The 9,026-nt window shown below is 45.3% G+C and overlaps 1 long non-coding RNA gene across 2 annotated transcripts in view; it reads left to right on the forward strand.

Moving 5' to 3' along the window:
* Positions 1–491: 491 nt before the first annotated feature.
* Positions 492–9,026, forward strand: part of LOC111822041 (uncharacterized) — a 23,493-nt gene continuing 14,958 nt past the window's right edge. Inside the window, exons 1-2 of one of the 2 annotated variants that reach the window (XR_002825327.1) lie at positions 492–651; positions 8,405–8,472. This is a non-coding gene — a long non-coding RNA (uncharacterized LOC111822041). Of the gene's footprint in view, positions 652–1,798; positions 1,840–8,404; positions 8,473–9,026 lie in introns of those variants that run through there. The other variant, XR_002825326.1, reaches the window with a different exon arrangement.

Raw genomic sequence — 9,026 nt, forward strand, 5'->3', positions numbered from 1 at the left:
CAAGGGCCTGGCCGAGGCCTGGCTGCAGGAAGTGCCCAGAGTGGCTGAGGATTTCCACTGAGGACCAGACACACAAGACCATAGCTCAACAGAGCCACCTGGGAATGTCAAGTGTGTTTCCCTACAGGCTGGAAGCTTACCCCTTCCCATCAGCTCGCTGCCCAGGGTTTAGGGCAAAAGCTCAGAGGGGGCTTTCTGGGCCCAGCCTCTGGTGGAAAACAGACAGGCCTGTGATCATTGCGGTTGTGTGTCAGTTTGGCTGGGCCATGATTCTCCATGGTTTGGCAGTTATGATATAGTTTGGCAGTCGTATACTGATGTGATCACCCCCATGATGAGATTTGATATAATGTGATCACCTCCATGATGGGATCTGCTGTGAGTAGCCACTCAGTTGAAAGGGAGTTTTCCTTGGGGGTGTGGCCTTCGTTGAATGTAAGTGAACTTTCTGGCAATGCTCTCCAGCTTTTGCTTGCTCTGGATCTTGCAGCTGGCTCCTGTTCATCTGACCTCCGGTTCTTGGGACTTGAGCTAGCAGCTTACCTCCAGTCTGACCTTCCAATCTCGGGTTCGCCAGACCCTGCTGCTACATGATTCAGGAGAGGCCTCCAACCTGACCCACGGATTTGGGACGTTCCAGCCTCTACAACTGTGTGAGCCATTTCCTTGATCTAAATCTCTCTGTATATACATTTGTATGCTTTACTGGTTTTGCTTCTCGAGATAAGCCAGCCTAAGACAAAGCCTTTGGGCATACGCAAGTCTACCGGCCAAATAGCCCCTTGGATAGAGATGGCTCACAGCCCAACACACGGGACAGCAAAGAAGGAGGCGATGCTTCTGACCTGGGAGATGTGGGCCAGTGTGGTGGAATGAGTCCCTTTATGTGGCCTTTTGCCTAGCTTCTTAAGAAGAACAGCTTGAGGGATTTCCCCTCAAGCCTTGAGGAGTTGTCTTTGCCCTAGTTTTCTACCCCAGAGGATTACTTTTGTCCAGGTTGATTGCCATGTCCTGGGTAAGCTGTAAACAACTTGATGGTTTGACATTTTTGTCTGACCTTGGGCTGCAGCCTGCCCTGTGATTGGTCTATTTTACACACCTTGCAGAGTTGGTCAATGTACTATGTAGTTGTTTTACTTGTGCGTGATATTAATGATACTGTTTGATAATTTCCGCATTCTGTTGGATCACCTTTCTTTGGAATGGGTACAAATATGGATTTCTTCCAGTCAGTTGGCTAGGTGGTGGTCTTCCAAATTTCTTGGCATAGATGAGTGAGCACTTCCAGTGCTGTATCTGTTTGTTGAAACATCTCAATCTGTATTCCGTCAATTCCTGAAGCCTTGTTTTTCACCAGTGCTTTCAGTGCAGCTTGGACCTCTTCCTCAGTACCGTCAGTTCTTAATCATATGCTACGTCCTGAAATGTCTGAATGTTGACCTGTTCTTTTTGCTACAGTGACTCTGTATATTTCTTCCATCTTCTTTTGAAGCTTTGTGTGTCATTTAATATTTTCCCCATAGAATCCTTCACTATTGCAACTTGAGGCTTGAATTTTTTCTTCAGTTCTTTCAGCTTGAAAAATGCCGAACGTGTTCTTCTCTGAGTCAGAACCAATAACAGGGCACTTAACAACAACATAGACTATGCAAATGAAGTCACTATGGTCCACTGAGGGGATTGGCCAGTTCGTGGCCCTGCTGGGAGGGCCATACCTTGAAACTGACAAGGAGTTTGCTTATATATTCAGCCAGCCCCACAGAGGTTTCAGAAAGAAGTAAAGGAGAAAAGACCAGAGAGGCAAGAAGAGAGAAGAAAGAAGAAGCAGGGAAAGAAGAGGTGAGGAACCTCCTAAAAGAGCTGTAACACACGTCAAGGGCTGTAACACTGAAGACAGGGAGAGGCCCGGAAGGGGCCCTGCAGCAGAGTCAGCAGCTACAGGTCTGGGAGAGACCCTGAGGCAGAGTCAATGGTGAGGGCAGAAAGCTGCTGCTAGGAACGCGGCAGAGAGAGAGCTGAATAAAGCTGCTGCACTGGCTATGGCTGCTTGTTTGGTACAATGATCTCCTAGAGTCTGTCCTTTAGCTTCCATGTCGTATTAGAGTCTGACTCCATTTTAGATGTTTGACTGCCTTTTAGGCCTCACCCTTCCCTCTTCCCCTTCTGCGCTACATCTGTACAAGCTGATAAGAAAGCCCCGGTGTCTTAGTTTCTTAGTGCTCCTATAACGGAAATACCACAAGTGGGGAGCTTTAAAGAACAGAAATTTATTTTCTCATAGTTTAAGAGACTAGAATCAGGACACTGGCTCTAGGGGAAGGCTCTTCTGTCAGCTCTAGGGGAAGATACTTGTTGCAGTTTCTCTAGCCCCAGTGTTTCTCTGTCTCCACGTGGCGTCTATCTTTCCCATATTTGTGCTGACTTAGCTGTGTCTAATCTGCTCTTTTTATGTGTCAAAAGTCATTAAGTTTAAGACACATTCTACACTGATATGGCCTCATTAACATAATAAAGAAAACCCTATTCTAAAATGGGATTACATCCACAGGTATGGGGGTTAGGATTCCAGCATATGTTTTAGGGGCACACAAATTCAATCCTTAACACCCAGTGTGTTCTTTTTTGACGCTACCAGGAAATTCACACCACGAATGAGAACAGTAACCTCAGCCATACCCAAAAACCACCATAAAAACCCCAAGCCATTCTCATTCCTCTGCTCTGTCAAGCCATTTTCAGATTTGTTTGGGAGCCACACTTCATTCCCCAAGAAGTCTCATTATGTGAGTACAGGTAGTCCCCGACTTATAATGCATTTGAGTTATGAAGAACTGCACTTATGACCATCCATTGCTTGTTGGTTTTTTTGTACATCTTATCATTAGTAACATGTACTACATATAATGTTGCAGTGAGTAATTTGCTGATGTTAGTCTCAAATGTTCACTTGCAGATGTTCAATTTTATGATTTTCTGTTCAAAACACTGCCATATAGCAGGCTATGGCCTGGTTTACAATGAAGTCGTTGTGTGTGTCAGGAGTCAGAATGGTTAGGAAGTTATGCAATGTTCAACTCTAACAACAGAAGACAATTGGACTGTGCACATGCCTGACAGCAGTTCCGACTCCAAGTTCTTTGTTATGACACTGACACTGACTTCATTGTAGACCAGGCTTACAGCGTGATCTTATTCAGCGTTTCATACCATTAGAAGCATCGGTTGTTAATTTGAAGCTGAGTTGTTCAAGTTTCTCCAACTGTAGCACCTGCACGGCTTATACCCCCAATAATATGTCTAGCAAAAGAAGTCATGCCAACCCCCAAATACAAATAAAGACTGGATTTATAAAGATATTGATAATAAAGGCAATAATTGTGAAAACTAAAAATAAAAGTATTCAGCTTACGACAGAGGTATCAGAAGGGAGCCCCATCATAAGTCGGGGACTACTTGTACCAAACCTCTTCATACCTTCTTGTTACGTGTGGCACCATCAGTCTTTTTGCTCCCTCTGACTGTCTGTCCCTCCTTACAGCTCATTGTATCAGCTAAGTAATCATGGGTCTCACCGTATTAAGAGCATAATCCCCGTTAGTCCTCAGAAAGCATCCCCATTCTAGAGATGAAAGAACAGAGCTTTAGAGATGTCAAGTGCCTTTGTAAGCTGGCCCATAATTTTCCCGTTCATACATATGGCATTAGCCAAGAAAAGAAATCGGAAGTTTTCATGGTCTCTAACAATATCTTCATGGAGTTGTAAAGTGTGTTGAAAGTATGACAATAATATCTTGGCGGATCTCTCGTGTCAAGCTGGCAGGTCCAGCAGTTATGTTGTTGGAGGCTATGAACCGATAGGGTATATGTGAAGATTAGTGGTTTTCGATTATGACAGGGGCAAGGGTTAGCGGTAGTTGTGGTAGGAGATGCAGGGTGGGAGGTCATGGTGAAAAGCAGGAAGGGGAGTAGCAGAAGCACCAGGGAGTGGGAGGTCCTCTCCCCAGGGAGCCAGGAGTGTACTGAGAAGAGGCTGTTGCCTCCTGGAGAAACGAATCATCTCCATTTGTTTTTGGAAGGTGCATATCACAGTAACCTCTGGAGGATCTCCTCTTAGGCATGAGGGTGTTGGGGTGTACACTTTGGCAGAGAGCAAAAAGTGTATGAGGATAATGGGCTAAGGAAACAGCAAGCTCACAAACATAATAGAGTTCATAATATCAAAGGATGAAAAGCAATAAATGTCCAATTTGCTTTTCACTCCAAAATATTTGCATGAATGTTTGTAGTAGCATTATTCATAATAGCCAAAAAGTGCTAACAACCCAAATATACATCAATTGATGCATAAACAAAATGTGGTATATCCATACATGGAAAGTTATCAGCCATAAAAAGTAATGATGTCCTGATACATGCTACAACATGGAGGAATCTTGACAACATTATACTAAAGGAGAGAAACAAATAAACAACAAAAAGTTGTCATCGAGTCAATTTCCACTCATGACAACCCCATGTTTGTCAAAAGAGAACTGTGCTCTCTAGGGTTTTCAATCGCTGTGATCTTTTGGAGGTATATCACCAGGCCTTTCTTCTGAGGTGCCTCTGGGTGGATTTGAACCACCAACCTTTCGATTAGTAGCTGAGTGCTTCACGCTAGTCACAAAACACCACATACTGTTGATGACATTTATATGATGTATTCAGACTAGGAAAGACCAGAGAGCCAGAAAGTAGATTTGTGGTTGCCAGGAGCTGAGGCGAGAGGAGTTGGGGGAAAATGGGAAGTGACTTTTTGACATGTGATAATGTTCAGGAATTAGATGATGATGATGGTTGAACAGTCTTATGAATATACTAAAAACCACAGTTGTACACTAAAAGCTTGAATTTTGTGGTATGTGAATTATATTGCTATAAAAAAATAAGCCTTTCACTGTGTCTGGACAGCTTGGGAATTAGACACACTGGTACGTGGGCATTAACAGCTGGAAAGGGTCTCAGGTTCATTGTAGTAGCAGCAGAACTCATCTAGGTTCCTTGGGGAGAAGAATCACCAGCAGCACAAAGCCAATTCCTATGAGGAGGAGGACAGACATTCCTCTACTTTCCGAAATCTTCACCAATTATGTTACCAGCCATTCCCCCGCCCCCATGACATTCTCTCCTTCTCTGCTGGGTTCAATAACTCATTGCAATGGCCACACAGAACTCACAGACCATACTCACAGTTAAGTGGTTTATTAAGGAAGTAACAGGGTACAACTCAGGATTAGGATCAACAGGTTACATCTTGGGATCAGGATCAGGAAGCACGTAGGCAAACTCTGGAAGGCTTCCCTGAAGTGGAGAGCACATCTGTCCCTTCTTCAGTGCAGGACAGCTCTCTCAGCTCCCTTGGACATGCAAGCAAGCAGGCCCTTCTCTCTGCCGTGCACAGCCCCTGTCAGCCATGGAGGCCTCCTCTCAGCCCCCTAAGGACAGGCCTCCTCTCGGCCCCCTCAGGATAGGCTCCTCTTGGCCCTGACATCTGTCTCCACTGGCTCTGCTGCAGTGTCCCTCAGAGCCTGTCACCACTGGCTCTGCTGCTGGGCTGCTTCTGAGGCTGTCAGTGTCTTCAGTGTTACAGCCCTTGACTCGTGTTACAGTTCTTCAAGGAGGTTCCTTGCCTCCTTTCTCTGCTTTTTCTCTCTTCCCTAATGTTTCTTCCTTTGGCTTCTGTCTGCTTCCTGTCTTTCTGCTGCTTTCTGTCTAAAAAACTTCTACGGAGTTAGCTGCATATATAGATACACAAACTCCTTATCAATTTCAAGGCATGGCCCTCCCACCAGGGCCACGAACTGACCAGTCCTCTCTTGGTAGGCCACAGACAATTCATTTGCATAGCAGGCTACAGACACTTCATTTGTATAGTGTATTGACCAATCCCTGCAAGATGCATACCAATCACAGGGCAGGCTGCATCCCAGGACCAGACAAAAACTGATCAAACCACAAGTTGTTTACAGCTTACCCAGGAAATGTCAGTCAACCTGAACAAAAGTAACAAACCCTTGGGGTACAAAACAAGGGCAAAGTTCACTCTTCAGGGCTTAAGGGGAAAATCTCTCAAGCTGTTTTCCAACAAACAAGGCAAAAGAGTACAAAGAAACTCATCTCACCACAGTCTCCAAGTGCCATCTTCTTTCTACCCGTTAGTTGCCATTGAGTCTATTCCGACTGATAGCAACCCTATAGGACAGAGTAGAAGCAGCTGGTGGATTCAAACCACCGACCTTTTGGTTACCAGCCGTAGATCTTAACCACTGTGCCACCAGGGCTCCACTGTCTTTCTACCACGGTAGAAACAGAAGTGTTGCTACCAGGCATACGTGTCTAATTGAGGTCCAAGTTTAATTTAGATTATATCTTTCCTTAAAGTCCATTCTTCTCTCCCATGTTAAAAGGGCAAAGCTATTCCATGTTATCCTGAGGTGCAGGAGACTGAACAGACAGTAGTGGCTGTGTCAGGAGGTAGTCAATTGACTGGCTTGAACCTCTAGCAATCCAACCAAGATAGGTTGCCTGTGTGACAAGGGAAGATCATTCACATGCAGCCCTTCATCCTCTTCTGCTTAAGGGAGTTTTGTTTTCTCCTGCTAAGGCTACCACCTCCCCAGCTCCTGGAGGTGGACGGTGATTCTTTTCCTGCTCAGGGCCACCCCTCCTTGCCTCCTGGGGGTGGACATTGGTTCTTGGAAGAAGGGTCAAGGAGAGGGCACTGTGTCGCTGCGGGAGGGGAGGGAAGGAGACTTAGGAGAGGAGCTTTCCATCTTTCCACAAGCAGGAGGAAGGAAAAGCAGCCATACTACAGGATGGAGGTGGATGCAGTGGTCTCCAAGGTAGTCAGTTGCAGGATGCCCAGGACAGTACACTGAGATGTGGGAAGAAACCATTAGATATTCCATTAAAAAAAATGTTTCGATCTGAATCCTCCCTTGTTCACGTCTATGGTCACTTGTCACGTGTGGTGCTAGTGAGGAACTGTGATGGTTAAGATTGTGTGTCGACTTGGCTGGGCCATGATTCTCAGTGTTTATATGTGATCACTCCCACGATGCAATCTACTGTGAGTAGCCAATCAGTTTAAAGGGAGTTTCCTTAGGGGCGCGGCCTGCATCCGAATAAACAGAAGTTCTGGCTTTGCTGGCTCACGGTCCTGGGGCTGCCTCCTCTTCATCTGACCTCCGGTTCTTGTGACTTGAGCTATCAGCTTATCTGCCTATCTTAGCATTCGTCCATCTTCACAGCCTGCAAGTGGGAGCCCTGCTCTCTGTCCTGCCAATCTTGGGTCCACCAGCCCCTGCAGCTACGTGAATCGAGAGAAATCTTGTGGTCTTGCCTGCCATTCTTGGGATTCGTCGATCTTCACTGACTGTGAGCAAGAGACCTGCTCTCCAACCTGTGGATCTTGGGTTCACTAGCCCCTGCGGCTATGTGAATATGGAGAAGCCTCTATCCTGATCCATGGACTTGGGATATTCGAGCCTCTACAATTGCCTGAGCCATTCTCTTGATATAAGTCTGTCTCTCTGTATATTTGTATACTTTACTGGTTTAGCTTCTCTAGAGAACTCAGCCTAAGACAGGAACCCAGAGGGAAGGAGAGTCCCAACCCTCAGAAGGGTTAGCAGGCCATTCCTCACCAAGCCTCTGGATTGCTTCCTGGGCACTGAAAAACTGCATAGTTAACAGGGGTCCAATTCTGTGGATTTACAGATAACTCTCTCTAATTTAGTTAAATTCCCACCAAATGGACATGAGGGTTTAACATTCTCACCGGAAACCAGGAATAGAGGACAATTCCAACCATCCCAGCTCCAGTGAAGACAAAGAAAGTGGCAGAGTTTCCTCATACAAACATTCGGTCCACACTGGACGATGAAAAAAATCAGACACTCTGAGGAGTCCTGGTTGAAGTGCACAAGAAGCCCACTGAAGAGAAGAAGCCTACTAAAGAGAAGACTTTTGAAATATGAATTTTTACCCATCCTTGTTAATCATAAACCTTGTGGCAAGAGTATATTTTGCCTTGGGATATTGGCTAATGAGATGAAAGCATCACTATTAGCATCCAGAATAGGATTGCAAACCTCTACGTTTTTTTTACGGTATACTTCAAGTCATGCTCTTTTCAGTCCAGAATTTTACAAAAAAAAATCCTAACCTTACACATTTTTAGAAGCCTCTTTTAAGGACCCGTACACACACACGCACACGCACAAACGTTATTAGGGAAAACTATTACCACTGATGGAGTGGTGACTGTGGTGGGAGTTAGAAAGAAAAAAAGGGACAGGGGATTCTGTGGTAAGGTTGCAGAGGAAAAATTGTATATGAAATTTATTCACTGTGTTCTTCATAGATAAGACATCTCAACTCAAGTCATGAAGTCGTGCGTGGAGCCTCAATCTACGCATCAGAAAAAAGCAGGTGAGATGGGGGTGGAAGCTCCTTGTCCTCTCCACCCCCCATCCCAACGCAACAGCCCCTGAGGCCCAGTTGAAACTGAGGCCCAGAGGATGGAAGCAGGTTTACACCAGATCATATAGGAAATAATATAGTAATTTAGAGATGGAAACCTCACTCTTGTGATTTTATAGAGCACGCATTGAAAGCCACTGGTGAGTTTTTAGCAGGAAAATAACTTGATCTGTTTTCAGTTTCTAAAGGCTCATTCTGTCTGCTGTATGAAGAACGGATTACAGAGGGTTAAGGATGGAATAGTTCAGAGATCAGTAAGAGAGAACCATTACTAGAGAACCACTAAGAGGAAACAGTCCAGAGACTGCTGTGCTCCATGGTCCAGGTGGGAGACAGTGAACAGGACAAGAGTGGAGAGTGGTGATGGAGAGAAGGAGATGGACTTGGGATCCACATAGCCAAAAAAGACCGTTAATGACTTGAGCGTTAGGGATGAGGGAAAAGGAGAAGTTAAGGGGGATGCCAAGGTTTTGGCTTGAGCAAATGGATGATGGATGGAGAAG

This window comes from Trichechus manatus, unplaced genomic scaffold (assembly GCF_000243295.1).
Source record: "Trichechus manatus latirostris isolate Lorelei unplaced genomic scaffold, TriManLat1.0 scaffold00122, whole genome shotgun sequence".
NCBI classification, from domain to species: Eukaryota; Metazoa; Chordata; class Mammalia; order Sirenia; family Trichechidae; genus Trichechus; species Trichechus manatus.